Source organism: Neomonachus schauinslandi, chromosome 12, assembly GCF_002201575.2.
Source record: "Neomonachus schauinslandi chromosome 12, ASM220157v2, whole genome shotgun sequence".
Lineage (NCBI taxonomy): Eukaryota > Metazoa > Chordata > Mammalia > Carnivora > Phocidae > Neomonachus > Neomonachus schauinslandi.
Genome location: NC_058414.1, coordinates 70,456,766 through 70,472,176, shown reverse-complemented (window position 1 = coordinate 70,472,176; position 15,411 = coordinate 70,456,766). Strand labels below are relative to the sequence as shown.

The window sequence follows — 15,411 nt, the reverse complement described above, 5'->3', positions numbered from 1 at the left end:
TTACAATATAAGATACAAAATAATAAAAAATCCTCATGATACCATTATCACACATAAATTTTACCAATAATTTATTTTCATAATCATCTAGCCAGTGTTCAGATTTTCCTAATTGTCTCATAAATATTTTTAACTTTCAGGTTCAGATCCAGATAAGTTCCAAATTCTGCAACTGATTCATAGATGTCTTAAATTTCTTTTACTACAGGGGCGCCTGGGTGGCTCAGTTGGTTAAGCAACTGCCTTCGGCTCAGGTCATGATCCTGGAGTCCCTGGATCGAGTCCCGCATCGGGCTCTCTGCTTGGCAGGGAGTCTGCTTCTCCCTCTGACCCTCCCCCCTCTCATGTGCTCTCTCATTCTCTCTCTGTCAAATAAATAAGTAAAATCTTAAAAAAAAAAAATTTCTTTTACTACAAAGCTTTCCTTTCCATTTCTTTTTTTTTCCTGTAAATTTACATGTTTATAAAAATGGACTGTATGTCCATTAGAATCTAGATTTTTGCATCACTAGTAAATAATAACAAAATTTTGAATTTTACCAGTCTATTAGATGAGAAAGTATATCTCAGTGAATTTTAGATTATGTGTGATATTGAGCATCTTTTCACATATTTGAGAGCCACATGCCTTGTGATCTTTTTTTACGATCTCATTATTCATATCTCTTGTCCATTATTCCAGTGTGTTGTTGATTATTTTCTTCTCTATTTTAGAAGCCCTTTATATATTAAGGATATTAATTCTTTGTGACATAAATTAAAAATCATTTTTGTCCCAGTTTCTCACTTGTCTTTTTATTTTGCTGTCATGGGTGTGTGTGTGTGTGTGTGTGTGTGTGTGTGTGTGTCTGTTTACGTGTGTCTTGATATACCAAATAAAAATTATTTTTATGTAGTCCACCATGTTGAAACCTATATAGTATAAAGAGCCTGGCTCAAATCTCTCTTCTCCTAGAGCCAAGTTATTATTATCTCTGAGTTTTTCTTCCTTTCTTTTTTTAATCTCAGCTTCATTGAAATATAATGAACAAATAGAATTGTAAGATATTTAAGGTGTGCGTCATGGTGATCTGATGTATGTATACACTGTAAAAGGATTCTCCCCCACTATCTAGTTAATTAACACATCCATCATCTCACATATTTATCTCTTTTTGTATATGTATGAGAACAGTTAAGTTCTATTCTCATAGCAAATTTCATTATACAATAGAGTGTTATCAGCTATATATGTTTATTCGTGGAATGAATTGATACATTGACCCTATCTACCTTGTAGAATTTTTGTGAGTATGAAATAAGCCTACCTGTGTAAAACGCCATCACTTGCTGGAATATTATAGCTATTGGACAGCTAAAATAGTTGTTCAATAAATACTAGTTCTCTCTTCCCAACACCTTTTTCTGTACTCTATGTACACAGCCTAATGATACAGAATAAATCATGTATTTGCCTTGAGATTCTAGGGAAAAATAGCTTTTTCTCGGGTAAGGTCAGTGTATGTCAAATACTGTCCTAGGAACCGGAGCTGCATCTCTTAACCTTTTCCAGATTATAAAAAATCTCCTTGGGTTGCCAAAATGAACCGGGATATTCACTGGCTCTTACGAAGCATGACTTACCAGGTTAATTTAAGAGCTCAAATGTTTTAGAGGGTATTTGTCAGTTGGATTAGAAACATCTCTACTAACTAGCAGAACTTATCATAGCATTACCTGGCTCTATAATTAGAGATTACTGGGAGTAATGGAGGGAAATTAATAAGGTAATGATAAAAATATTGATGAAGGTTGCTCTTCTGATGGATGCGAAAACTGACGTACCTTTCAAGGCAGCAAGAAGCTCTCGCTGATTCTGTATGACGTTGTCTGCTTGTAAGGAGACATAATATAAATGTCCACCATCCACTGTGTGCTCAAAAACCATTTATGAGTTAAGAAAATTGGATCCAGGTTGATCTGAAGATTTCTCGGAAAATATCTATAAAGAAAAAACTTTTTGATGAAACAAGAAGGGAGACATATATATTTAACTTCAGAAAATATTTATTTAGAGATAGTTTTTTAACACATATTTAAGAATGATGGAGTTAATTACATATGAATCCCTTCTCATTAAATTAGATTTTGAAGGACCTTTACTTGAAATCCTCTTGTTAACAGTTAGACAGTAGTCTTCATTTTAGCCATTTCATTGATCACCATGGAATTAACCCCTCAAATTAGTCTGGATCAGTGTGGATTTACACTATAAACTACAAAAGTTGGTCTACAGACATGACAGACATGGCAAAAGAAATTAACACTTCAAAACACTACCAATTTAGTGACCTACTTTTAAGGAAGATTAACCTATAGTGAGAATGTGAAACTAAATTAAATTCCAGTTAAATACAAATATTTTTCTTCACATACTGAGTCATCTGATTCAGACCCTGCAGGGTACAGTGTTACCTTGCTTGGTGAACTGCATAATTATTTATAGAGTTTCTCACTATTAAGCTTACCCCTTATCTAACTTTACACAGGCAGTCTAGTTAGTGACTCTTACAGAGATATCCTGCTGCATAATATGGTCCCACATGGTAGGTCAGGGCCCAGATGCCCCTTTTTCCATTCTTTGTTGATGGTTTGAAAATATCAGGACAATGACTGCATGCCACATTGGTTTTATAATTCCTAATCTAATGTCTCTACGGGGGGCTCTAATTCCATATAATGTGTATAAAACACAGAGATAAATGTTACTTATTATTGAGAATGGAGGTTCAAGGACCTATTGTGAAGCTTTGTACTTATTGATGGAATTTTAAAACTAGGTTATAAAAAAGTCATTTCTTGATGAAGCATTAATGATAAATAACAAGCCTTCAGGAGACTAAAATACTTAACACTCAAAGACATTTCCATTTGAAGCATTTTAAGAATATGAACTAATGGAATGCAAATTGTATTTCTCATAGGGTACAATATTAGTTCTATGATGAAACTGATTTAGTGTTAATTGAGTGAAATCTTTTAAGTTCTTAAAAGTAACAATGTGTGTGTTTTAAAGAGAATGATTTTTTGACTTAGATAATGCATATGGTTGACATTAGGACAATTAGACATGTTTCTCTTGCTTAAGAATAGAGGAAGAGAAAAACTTCATGGAAACATAATGGTGAGAACACTTTCTTACTGCTCAAAGTAGAAATGAATAGGAAAAGAGAAGAAAGTGATAATGGTGTCATCTAAGGGAAAACCTCCTGGAGCCAGACAGAACCAGATAAAGTCCAGATTAAGTTGTCCATTTTCTCTAAACGTCCAACATTATCCTAAAGATAGCCTTAAGAAAATTCTTTAGGATAACTAGGATGCATAAAAGTTTGAGGGACTGATGCCAGGCTGTCAATGTATTAATTTGCAATTAGAATGGGGACTATCATATGGTACTAGAATATTCTGTTCTAGTATTGTATTCTCTCTCTATAGTCAAGCTCTGTAGGTAAAACTAAATCATAATCAGGAAGATGCTATTTCAGAGTAGAATCTGAACAAAAGGAGTTAAATGAATTAAATATGGAATTGCCTCATTCTAAGGTGGCTTAACACACCTCTCTCAAAAAGTAAGGGGTTTGCCAATGGCACCAGAAATCAGTAGTCTATCAGCTATCATCACCTCCATCCATTTCCACTGGAGGAACAGCCTTGCCGTTTGGATTGGAAATACCCGATGGCTGAGAGATGAGTCTTTCTCTACCATACAGAGTGTTTGAATGGGTACTGTTAACAGCAGCCTATATGACTTTTATTTTTATTTTTATACTGATCAGTTGCCTTTTGGATGGACATAGTTCTTTTGAATGTGTGTGTGTGTGTGTGTGCAATGCGTGTGTGTGTATAACTGGACTGGAGTTAAGCCTGATTGTATGGCCTATCAGTCATCCTGTTTCTTTCCAGCAACTGCTTGTCTCTTTACTAATTCATTACTTGTTGCTTTTACAATTTACTTCTCCATGGACAAGTTCGCTTAACTTATTTCCAAAATCTTTGAGGGATATCTCTGTGTAGCCTTATACTTATTAATTAAATGTTATTATATACTTTCTCTTACCAAAAAAAAAAAAAGGATAAATCACGTGGCATAACAAAATTCTGACAGTTGATCAAACTGTTCTACCTATTCAACAAATGAAGTCCTTTTAGTAGTGTTAAACAAATTTCCATTGATGGTGCAATGATTTAGTATAATGAATAATTTGAATTACCTGTGGTAATAACTATCTGTGGAAAGATATATAGCATCTGAGCACCACCCAGATAAATCCTATATAATCATCATATGACCTGACATATGACATCAGGGAAAGAATTTGAGATTTGTTCCCAAGCTTAGGCTCCATATTATTATCTCCACTTAGTCCTTTGTCCTGGTTTGTTTTGAATACTATGATGTAAGCTTTATAACATTATTAGAAAAACAAAAAATGCTATGTTCTTATTTCATATAAAAGAAAAGTGGAGTTTTAACCAGTAAAAACAAGCTATCCCCTCTAATTTTTTCACAAACTGTGCTCCTGGGATGTTTGAAAGCATCAATGGATGATGCTGAATAATACTGCATGAGTGAGGGCTTGGGTGTAGTACTTTGAATAACCTCATGATGTTTGCTTTAAGAAGAGTAACTCTGCTTTCTGAATTCTATTGAAAAATCAATTTGGTTGCTAAAATCAGGACTGTAATTTAAAAAATTTTTCAAGACATTAGTCAATCCCTTTGTGAGTAACTGATTCTTTATGGGCAATATCAGCACTTTAGAAGTTACCTTATTGAAACCACAATGATGGCTGGTAACAGAGTGCTTTCTTGCATCACCTCTAGTGTAGTAGACAGAATCCTGGACTAGGAGTATAGTAGACAGAATCCTGGACTAGGAGTTAACAGATCTAGATTTTAATCCTGACTAATCCTATGATTTCAAATTATTTAATTCTTGTCTATTGGTCTCTGTCATGGGTTGAACTGTATCCCCTCAAAATTCATATGTTGAAGTCCTAAGCCCTAGTACCTCAGAATATGACCTTATTGGAGATAGAGTCTTTACAGAGGTAATCAAGTTAAAAATGAGGTTATTAGGTGGACCCTAATCTGATGGATGATCTTCTAAGAAGGGAAAATTTGAATACAGACGTACAGGGAGAACTATGTGAACATAAAAACAGGACAGAAGCCTGGATCAGATCTTTCCCTCATTGCCCTCAAAAGGAATTTGCCCTGACAACAACTTGATTTCAGACTTCTAGTCTTCAGAACTTTGGGACAGTAAGTTTCTGTTGTTTAAGCCACTCTGATTGTGGTACTCTGTTACAGCAGCTCTAGCAAACTAATATAGCTTCTTTAATGCCAAAAGGTGATAATGAAATCATTCTATAACAGCCCTCCAGACCTTTATCTCTCTATGTCTCCTATCTCTGTGCTGTTGCAATCATATTTCTGAAATGCGGATCTGGTCTTGTAATGTCTTGCTTAAAGCCCTTCACTGAAACACCTACAGAGTTATGTAAGATTCACACCCCTACATATGGCAGACAGGGCCTTTCATGGTCTGATCCAAAGCCACCTTTTTATTGCTTCTTGACCCCTAAATGCCATTGTCATCCATTTTCTCCCTGGAGAGTCCTGCCCTTTCCTTTAATTTGGGAGATGGCGACCAGTACAAAGGAATTGTGGGAACAGGAGCTTGGACAGCTAAAAGGGACAGGAGATGGAAAGTAGGAGGAAGAAAGAAAAAAATAGTAAAGTCACATTGTCTCTGTGTAAAACTTCGTTGATTAAACAAAATGAATTTAAAGGTATGTATATTCAGATTTTTTCTGTTGTCTGGTGTTGCCAAAAATTCTTCAAACTACTAGTGGCATGAATAGCTGCTTTGTAAAAAATTTTTACAATTAAAATTGAAAGATTTCATATATGAAATCAGATACTTTAATAAAGCCTTTCTATATGCCCAGTCAAGACCAGTAAACTTTGCTCAGTGTTGACATAGTACACTGTCTAAACCTCTTCTCTGTCATGCATTACAGGAGGCAAATTTAGTCTTCTACCTCATAAGACTGTCAGCTATTTGAAGTCAAGGACCACATTTTAATTATTTCTTTCAATCTACTATACATAGCAAAACAAAAAATTTTAATATAGTTTTTAAGAAATTAAAGTGTAAATAATTTTTAAGAAATGAAAGTGACAATATAGTATTGTCATATACCAGCTCTTCATATACCGCTCTAAAATTGCTTGAAGGATCAAAAACTGTCTTTAAATATAAAAGTCCCTGCTACTGCTCACCTATGGGAATGTCCACAAGAGAAGCAACCCAACTGCAAGTCAACCCATACCTCTTGGGGTTCACTTTTGAAAAAACTCTTGTTTCTTTTTGCATAGCAGCCCTAAGGGTCCTGCTTTCAGCTGCCACCTGTGGATAACTGCCTTCTCTTTGAGATGTCCCTTATCACCACCATTGGCCATAGTACTCCATAATGAATTTTGTTTGTACCATCCCAAACGCACCTTCCAAATCCATCCAAATCCATTCTCCTATGATCTAATAACCAATACAGACAGAAACTTGATTTTAGAGATAAAGATGATAACTGGAGCATACTTACGGAGAGAAATAGCTTTGTTCACAGCCTCTCAAGTACTTTATATTTGGTATTATGTGACAAATGCCTTTGGAATTTTAGGAGACCCAGTTACTATGTAACTGTATCAAAACAGAAAAGATTATCAGCAGCAAAAAGGAATATAGGGAATAGGCCAAAGGATAGGGTTGGGGAAGATGAAAAGTATGGAGGCTGTAAATGGGGGAAAAAAAAAAGGCAAAGCTCATAATTCACCCAGGTCCTGTATATATATTTCTTGACTGCTCAAATGAAAATTAAATTATGGGGGGAGTTATACTGAAGCAAAAACCCTCTGAATTTTTGCAGCTTAATTGGTAGCTTTTTAGAAAACTGTAAAAGGTTTTAAAATTACAATTCCAAATTCTACGAAATAGAGCCATTTTAGTGCTTCTAAACCCTATTATTTTAAGTTTTAACATTTTTTCCTGAACTAAGTGTGGAAGATTAAGGTAACATAATTTGGCTCCTGGGTCAGTCTTGGCATTCTTCACCTTGCCCAGATGTGTATGATTACATTTTCTATTATGTGAACCATGGGGACATATGGTATTTTCATCAAGAAGCGATGAAAGAAAACATCTTTAGGAAAGTTGAAAATACTGCCTAACTTAGGAAACAAGTTTCTGAGACTGGGGATTTTTTTTCTGTTTGGCTACCTGGCAGTCTAAGTGTAGCATGTGTATGTGGAGTGTTGAGGGATACGGTATGGTTGGAGAACAAGCATGCAAACAAATCAACCAAAAATATGTAACTCACAAGACTTGGTTAAACTCTAGATTGTTTATGATTTATACAAAAAGAATACGGAAAGAAAGAAATGAGTGATACATGTAGAAACCAACAAGTTTTATTTCTGAAAAGCTCTGGCAAATGGTAAAGATACTTGTGAAAAAGTAAGACTACTCAGTCATTTTCCAGTGTTTCTGGACTTAACTCTTGATTAACTGGGAAGTAGGCTGAAGACTGCAGCTGTTCTTCCAGCTGTACTTTGAGCAAAAGCTAGGTTTAAGTTCTCCCCTCTACTTAATGAGTCAGGAATATAAATTAATAGAGGCTAGCAGTCACTTCCCATAGTGAAGTTTGAGTTCAGCCTTGACTATCCCATAGTTGTTCTAAGTTGAGCACCCATTGTGTGACTTTTGGTTGGGTGAAGAATCATATATTCTCATAAAATGTTTGCTTTCCTTTTGGTGATCTTAGTGTATGCTGGATTTAATATCCATACCCACATTCTAAGAAAAACAAGGCATAGAATTTCAAAAATCAAAACATCTAAGTAATTAAATGAGTGGGAGGACAGTATTAAGAATATTTTAACCATGTATTATTTTTTTGGTCCCTCTACAGCCAGGAGTAAATTTCCCCCTGAAAGTAAAATGCAACTAAAAATTTTTACCGATGTCGTATCCATTTAGCAAAATTGTCCAAGACTAAAGAGATGATGATCTTATTACCTATGAAATAGTTTTCTTTGCGAATACATTTTAAAGGATTGATACTAAAGCTGGTCTATAAAGGTAAAGTTAGTGTTAAGACATTAAATAGGAAATTTATTGTGATATGACAGATTTTTTTTAAAAATCTAGAATTTTTGCTTTGAAATCAAGTGTTATCCAATGAAAGAGACAGTCATTAAGTGCAACAAGAATATGGCTGAAGAAGTATTTATATTGGCAATTATAATTATGCTCTTATGTTTGCTACAAACACCAAGCACATTATCATTTGCATTTATTTATTTAAATAATCTAATCAAAAATCTATTTGTAGTATTTTAATATGCAGGGGCCATCTCTAAATAGAGCATTGGGTCTTCCAAATGGAAATACTTTTCTCATGTGCAGACCACTCTGTTACATTGCTTCTGAAATGACAGAGTAATTATAAATTCAGCCCAATACAAATATTAGAATGTGCATCAAAGTACTATTTTAGATGGACATGTTCTCTGGAATATTATCTATCTTTCCTTCAAATATATTTTTCTTTCCTAAGAAGCAAAATGCTAGAAAATAAATAATATCATTGGGTAGAAAATATATAAATAATGTGCCAAAAATGTAGAAAAGATTGAAAATCTTTTGGAAAAAGGCAGATTTAAAGATAATAACCAAATAACAATAAAAAAATAATAATAGAGGAAAATAATTTTCAAGAGTCAATATAAGAGGCATAGGAAATTTAGTAGTAATAAAACTACACTGAAAAAAAAAAACCCAATAGTCATTCTCTGTGTTCATCATGTATTTGTCCTTACTGTATTCAATTTTAGTGACAGTTCTTTCTTTAGTACTTCTGTAAAATACTCATGCTCTTGTGCTCTGAATCTATGTTTGAGTTAATGTGGATAGCAAGTGATGCTTATAAGCAAGCATAGATAGGTTCTCTGCCCTGGTCTCATTAATTAATGCATACCAAGGGTGCATCTGTTTTGATTTAATCATAATTTTGAAACCATTAGCTCATGAATATGGCTCAGTTGTCTATTCAAATGCCCCTTTTTCTTAGTGATAAACTTCTCAGTGACATTCTTTTTGAATAACTTCATTCAAGGCACAAAATATGGAATAGTACAAAATGCAGAAGTTTATAGTAAGATCCATTCTTTATATGAGAGTGGTTTAAGAAGGACTAGTTAAGGATTTGATAGTAACATTAAAGGAATACATTACAAACTACAATGATTTTTCTCAACATAAAGTGAAATGGAAGTCTGGTATTTTTCTGGTAAATATGACAAGGCAGAAATATTGCAAATCTTGCTCTTTATTTATTTTTTTGCAATTCTTGCTCTTTAAAATATATACCCAATATAGTCTTAGAATGCATTTAAAATTGTTCTTTTTATCTCATTCTACTCACTGATTAAAATATTATTCTATAGACAATTTCACAAGAAGCATTTTCAAAATATAATACAGACACTTATTTTCTTGAGGAACATTGATCAAAAGAGCTGTGTGATAATATATATATATTTGCATATCCATATATATGTGATGCTAACATGTTTGTGTGTTTATGTGTATAAATTTGTGCACACAAAATCTCTGCTTCTGGCTCAGCCAGCAGTGGTATAACAGGTGTGGTAACTTTCAGAGCTGAGTTGAAGGACAGTTGGACTCCAAAGAGTGTGGGTCCAGGACTCCATCAGTTCAGGATGCATCCAAGAGCATCAAGGAAAGAATCACTGTCCATTCCTGCTTACTCCTTGCTCTTTAGCTTTGTTTAGGCCATCTCCACAAACCAGGCATGCACTGTCTTCTGTTTCCAATTACTTAAGCCCTACATGTTTTTCAAGGCTCCTCAGAGCTGTATTCCTTCAGGGATCCAAAATCTGGTTGCCCCTATTCCAGGATTTACTGACTATTCCCTTCTCTCCTGTAACATTTAATATCCCTCTATTTGGCGCTAACTTTTAAAATTTCCTTCTGATTCTAAGGACCATCTTCCTTTTCCTTGTAAAATCCTCTGCTAATGATCATCTCAGCACATAGCTCAGTCCTAAGCACCATGTAGGCAATTGAAGGACCAGGGTCAGGAAGAATCCTTTATTTGGATCTCTCTTATAGCTCTGAGAGTCTACTCTGTGCTGCACACATGAATTTTAATATTTTGGGGGGTCACTGAACTTTTGGAGAATCTTGAAGATAGTACCTCTCTTCTCAGAAAAAAACGTGCACGTGCACACACACACACACACGCCACCGACACACACAATTTTGCATGTAATTTTAAGGATTCATCAACCCCAACTTACCAGACTCTAAATTTCTTTGCCTACAGATAATGTGTTGTATTTTTCAACACCTAACATAGCACCTAGATGCTCAATAAATCTTGTCTGAGATAACAGAACTGACCTCAAGCCTTTGCCAGACTTCACATTTCCTATATTTGTATTCCATGCAGTACTTAGCACAGTGTCTTGGCCATAATAGTAATTTAATAAATATTTGTAGAATCAGATTAAATTGTGCTTTCTTTGTATCTCAGAGAAACACCAATTACAGTGATATAGGTAGATGGGGCTAAATAAATATTTAGAATGTCTCTTTCAACACTTAATCTTATTGTTTTAACATTCTACAGTATTGAATCCACTAAATTAAGTATATTAGTGTTAATAGATATACTTTTAATCTTTTTTCATGAAGTGTTTAAATTTTGAAGTATTTAGGTGTAAAGAAACAAAGTAGAATTCATTCCTCCTTTTATAAATGTCACTACATTCTATTTTGAGAATAATGTGAATAAGGACCAGGTCTCAGAATTCTAAAAAGAAGCATTTCTACCAGTGAAGGGAGAGTATGAAGCACCTTTTTCTTCCACAATCAACCCAAATGTCTCACCACTTAAAACAGATTCTCTTCTGCTTGGGTAGCAATCCTGTTCTTAGCAGTTTTTGGAATAATGAACAACCCTCTTCATAATGACAGAAGTTTGAGCCTTAAAAATAAAATAAATAATTAAAAAGGAGAAGGGAGAGCTGACTGATTGGAACGACACCAAATTTTTATTTTCAATGGCATTTGTAGCTGCTAGAAGTGACACAATTTGTGTCAGTCTAGGAACTCGAGGTAACCAAACATAAATTGTAATTGACCAAATTAAAGTCAGAAGAATTGTAATTAGTTCATTAAATAAATGATGTGGAGAATTTTCCAACTTAGCGGTGAGATACAAAACAACAGACCATCTATTCAATAGAAAATAAGATGAAAAGGGATAAAATGAGAATAAAAACCTAACTTTCTCTTCAAAGGAAGCAAGGAAAAGACAATGGAAAGAAACATTAAAAAAAGAAGATTCAATTAGCAAGGAAGGAGACAGGAGAGAAATCCAAGTGGGATTCTCTGGGAGGGAAAAGAACATGATGAAAGTTTAGATCATAATCTATAAATAGCCTTTTATTTTATAAATCCTTCATGTGATGCATAGATTATACAGTGAGCCTCCCTTGTCCTTAATATGTACAGTCTCCCGGCACATACCTTTTAAGGCAATCTGCAATAGTAAGCACAAAGAACTAGCTCTGGAAAATGACTTGGGCTTCTCTCTTTCAAAAACCAAGAAGAAAATTGATGAGGAGAGAATCTGGGAACTTTGCACAAATTGTCAGGAGGGCACAGGAGGGATCGAGTCTTAGTAGACTATGAAATAATTCAGAGAAATAGTATGCCCCGCTTCTTCTAACTTACCGGTGTGAGAGATAATTTTAATTACCATCCTATAATGAACCTTCCTCCAAATAACACAGGCAACCCCTTTACCTGTCATTCTTCACAAACAGGTCAGGTCCTGCGTTCTGTTGGTCTCTTCTCACCCCTTTGTTCTGATTTTCAATTCTATGAGATGCTAGTGGTGGTGGAAGGGTGCTGAGGATGGAAAAGCAGAGAGCATGAGAGGGCAGATATTTTGTAATTAATTCTTTGATGTTTTGTTATATTTTCAAGGACTACTTTCCATAGTGTTTCCAAACAGTCTTTGTAATCTTACACCAAATTTAATACTCTCTTCCAGTTTTTTAGTGGGACAAGGAATGGGCAAAGGTAAACCGCATGATGGTTGCCACTTCTCTAGAATATTCTTTATTGCTGGCCATTATTATTTTTAAAGAAAAAAACCTTATTTTTAAAGAGGAAATAAAATAGGCCTTGAGACCCCACTCCCACCCCTAGACATAGGGGTGGGTTATATACATCTGCATTCTCAGCCTTCTCTTCCCACCTGGCTGGGAAAACCAGAGTGACTGAGGAAAAAGCATTCATCTGTGGTTTGATGGGCACAGTCAGTGGATCTCCCTTCCTGTTAGACAAGTTTCAAGACATTTAAAAATCAATGCCATCGTTTTTTAGGAAGTTAAATATATCACATCTTCCTTCAGTCACTTATTTTGAATATCACTCTCTCCTACACATTTCTTCTAGCCAAAAAGATTATATAGAGTTTTATTTTGGCATTTTTATTACAAAAGAAATGTGTTGTATTTTGAGAATTAAAAATATATATAATTTATACTTCCCACTGACAATTTTTCACCATAAATCTCTTTGTACTTTCATTGAGCTTTTCAAAATGTCCATGGAAACAATGATTTAATATTACAAAGTAATGAGTGCCAATAAGAGAGGCTGCATTTCTCTAAGGAATCTCTTCCCTGTTCTTCAGATTAAAATATATTCATTCTAAGAGTCACTTTCTAGATTCAATACTCCTGCCTACATTGTCTAAATTTCTCTTATTGACCACAAAAAATGTTGTTTTTTACCTGTCCATCTTTGGCATTTTTGTCTTATTTCAAATGCTCTGTCTGGGGAATCTCATCTGTACCATAATTTAAAATACTTTCTTTGTGGGGTGCCTGGGTGACACAGTCTGTTAAGTGTCCAACTCTTGGTTTTGGCTCAGGGCGTGATGTCAGGGTCATGATGTCAGGGTCATGATGTCAGGGTCATGAGATGGAGCCCTGTGTCAGGCTCCACGCTCAGTGTGGCATCTGCTTAAGACTTTCTCTCTCTCTCCCTCTGCCTCTCCCCGCCGGCCCTGACCCCACACTCTCTAAAATAAATGAATAAATCTTTAAAAAATAAAATAAAATACTTTCTTTGTATCAATAGCTCCCAAATGTACACCTCCAGCCCAGAACTCACTCTTCAGCTTTCACACTAGAGGTCATATCCACCTGTTTATTCAACATATTCCTAAAGAAGGCTATTATTCTCTGGTAACCAAATCTAGACCAGCTCATTCTCCCAGATTCCATCTCTCAAGATATCACAGTTGACCTGGGTTTCACTTTTAACACCTTCCATTCTTTCACAGTTTCCTTTCATCCCTGCCTCACATAGTGGCATCCAGAGATTCTTCAAATCCTGTGAATTTTCCCTCTGATAGGATTTTTGGAGTCATCCCATCATTGCTATTTTCACTGGTAGTGCTATTACAATGTCTTGCCATCTTTTGCCTAAATTATTGTAAGAATGTCCTACATGATTAGTGATTCCAATGTAATCTGTATATACTTTCATATTTTTATGAAAATATGATCCTCTAAGTCCCTTCAATTAAGTCTCCTGATACATACTTTTAAAATTCCTTCTAAATCTGGCCTCTGCCTACCTGTTCATCCTCATCTCTTACCACTTATGGTATCACTTAACTATTTTGGGCATAGTTCCATATCAAATAAAATACCTACATATTTTAGCAGCCCATATTAATAGCTACCAAATTTGCATTGTATATACAAACCACAACATATTTTAGTAGTCCTCTATTGATAAGATTTATAATCTTTACTATTATAAACAATGGTGCAAAGACTATCCTTGTGCATATAGTTCTTCATATTTTTACACTACGTGATTATCTCCATAAGATAAATTCTGAGCCCCAAGTCCACAGGGTAACTGCAACAAGGAGCAGATGACACCTGAACATGTAGAGTGTTGCATGGGAGGAAAGAAACCCTGAGATTCTTGAATCTGGATCTTTTAAAATGGATGCCTGCTTTTTGCCCTGAAGAGAGACATTATGGGGAGCAAGGATGCTTGTCCTTTGTTCTGGAGAAAGACACTAACTTCCAAGACTAAGCAAGCTCACTCTTTGCTCCAGATAGAGACATTATCTCTATCTTTCAAAGCTGTTCACTAGACAAACATTCTTGAAAGGATAGTTTGGAGCAAAAGACAGTCAATGACTCACTTTTCAAGACAAACAGAAATGTGAGGGACCCATGGATGGTCTCCCCCCAATTCATTCCTTCTAAACCATCTTGGCTTCTGGCAAATGTTCCCCTGAGTACATGACTGCATCAGCCACTATGATCTGACCAACAGAGGCTGGGGCAAAATTCTTTCAATTTGTCTCATACAGAATTTAATTAAGGTTGATATCAGTAAGACTTCAAGCAGGAGGACGAGGCTAACTTGTGGGATTGACATCTACCAAGCCCCCCCAAATCCCATGCCCAACCAGGTGAATAAGTACCATAAAAGCATCATGGCCTACCCTCAGGAAACCAGGTTGCTTTCTCCTTAAGTCTCTATTTTGACCTTCCCACAAATTGGAAGCATTAATCCAGGTATCTGGCTGCATGGAGAAAATCTAGATCATCTGGAAAACCTGTCATTTATAACAACACTGACCAGTGGTGTCATTAATCATTTCACCTGATGACAGGGACAAATTTCATGCCACTTTTTCTAATTAGATGATCCCTATTATAGAGGTCTCCAGGGTATATGTAATAATGAAGGAGGAGTCCCTCCAGAAGCTTCCCCAAGTAATCAAGGATGGCTCATTTTGGAGAGATCTTCACAGTCATCTAAGGGCAAAATGATCTATTGGTGGTTTCTTTAAACACTGGAAGGTCATCTTATGACCACCCATCAGGCACAAGTCACTGAATTTTGGGGAGGGAGGCAAGGTAATGTCTGACTTCAACATACATAGTATAGTCCTAGAGATGTGTGTGGTGCTTAGAGAAAGAACATGCTATCTCTAGTTGTCCATCTCCATCAGTAGGACCTACATCAATTAGGAGCATAGTCTGACAGTAATCAAATATGGCCTTCCACTGGCTGTTAACCCTTATGATTCCTGGTTCTGTTTGAATTTTTGAATCTAGTTCTCAGGCTGTTCTTCCAACCCAACTTATTTGTCCACAGCACCAGTCAGGTGGCACTTAGCTGCCCCATGGAATGACAGGCAGCTACAGCCCTGGGGAAAGGCAAGTATCCCC

At 35.5% G+C, this 15,411-nt stretch overlaps 1 pseudogene; it reads left to right on the top strand.

The window, feature by feature from the left end:
* The first annotated feature begins 5,685 nt into the window (after nucleotides 1-5,685).
* Nucleotides 5,686-15,411, top strand: part of LOC110588950 — a 183,888-nt pseudogene continuing 174,162 nt past the window's right edge.